This window comes from Bactrocera dorsalis, chromosome 2 (assembly GCF_023373825.1).
Source record: "Bactrocera dorsalis isolate Fly_Bdor chromosome 2, ASM2337382v1, whole genome shotgun sequence".
Lineage (NCBI taxonomy): Eukaryota > Metazoa > Arthropoda > Insecta > Diptera > Tephritidae > Bactrocera > Bactrocera dorsalis.
Window position 1 is genome coordinate 49,502,021 of NC_064304.1, and position 1,343 is coordinate 49,503,363.

Genomic DNA, 1,343 nt, shown 5'->3' on the forward strand with positions numbered 1-1,343 from the left:
GCTTAAAAAGATTTTTAGATGAGGAAGATAAAAAAACGGAGATATATTGAAAAAATTTGATCAGATAATAGAACTGCAATCTAAAAATGCTAGCAGCTTGAGGCGTATATACCAAGCAATAGAAAATAATAATAAAACTGTTGGAAGAGCTATTACTGAATTGAAAGATGAGTTTGTAAGTACAAGTACTCATTATGCATATGCTTAAAGCAATTGTAGAAAAAAATGAGATTAAAAAAGAACAACTAAATCTCGAAATTCTAAAGTTTGAACACAAAAGACAAAAAAAGATTAAAAGATCCTGGCTGTGAAATATACTTAAAGTACCTGAATTTATAATTTAAGACTGATTTTAGTTTACTCATGAAGACTGTTATATTTAATATTTAGAAATAAATCCATTGAGTTACAAAGTATTTGCTATTTCGTCTCTTATTCTCCGGCCTTCGTTCTGCATTGAACCATTATCGGATTGGAAAAAATTGTCCTCGTCAGTCTCATTTGCAGGAATTACTTCTTCCTGATTATACTCAATGTTGTAACGTCTGCAGATGTTGTGTAAGGCACAACACACGTTTACAATTTTAACCACTTTTTCAGGGCGATAATGTAATGTGGACATTAAACAGCGGAAACGGCTCTTTAAAACTCCGATAGTCCTTTCCACAATATTCCGTGCAGCCGTGTGTGCTATGTTAAACTTATACTCCTTTGAGTTAAACTGTGGATCTCTGTAAGGAGTTAACAGAAATGGTTCAATTCCGTAGCCACAATCACCCAGCAACCTCAATGAACGCTGCCCACTCTCATACTGTGTACGGAAATATTGTTTAGCGTGACTCATACCCCAGATGAAAGCATCATGACTGGAACCGGGAACCGCGCATCAACGGCACGTATTTGCATATCGTTGTCACAAATCTTTTGAAAAAATAAATACATATACATATATAAGTAGGTTTATCAATACGTTTGAATATTAATTTATTGTTTATACTTACTATCATCGCATTTATGCTAAAATATCCTGTTATAACATCTGTTAAAATATAAATGCTCATTTTCAGGTGGTTTTATTATTTTTATAAGTGTCCCATCTATACAACCGACTATTCCGGGTATTTTGTACTTTCCAAAAAAGTGATTTCTTGAAATCAATTTTTCGCTTTCATCCATAGAAAGTTTTACCCCCTGACCGCAAATGTGATTCTCTAAGAGGCACATCACTTTTGTTAAAATCTGCGACACCGTGCTTCTTGCCAAACTGATACAAGAATCACGGCGTACTCCCCGTTGGTAAGCCCCTTCTGCTAAAAAACGTAGTGTTGCTGCCAATTGAATTA

General features: G+C 34.4%; 1 long non-coding RNA gene across 1 annotated transcript; it reads right to left on the minus strand.

The window, feature by feature from the left end:
- Nucleotides 1-598: 598 nt before the first annotated feature.
- LOC125776199 (uncharacterized) lies at nucleotides 599-1,032 on the minus strand. The gene is made up of 2 exons (XR_007421490.1): nucleotides 1,002-1,032; nucleotides 599-921 (listed from the first exon to the last, which is right to left on the minus strand). It is a non-coding gene; the product is annotated as an uncharacterized LOC125776199 (long non-coding RNA).
- Between the last annotated feature and the right edge of the window lie 311 nt (nucleotides 1,033-1,343).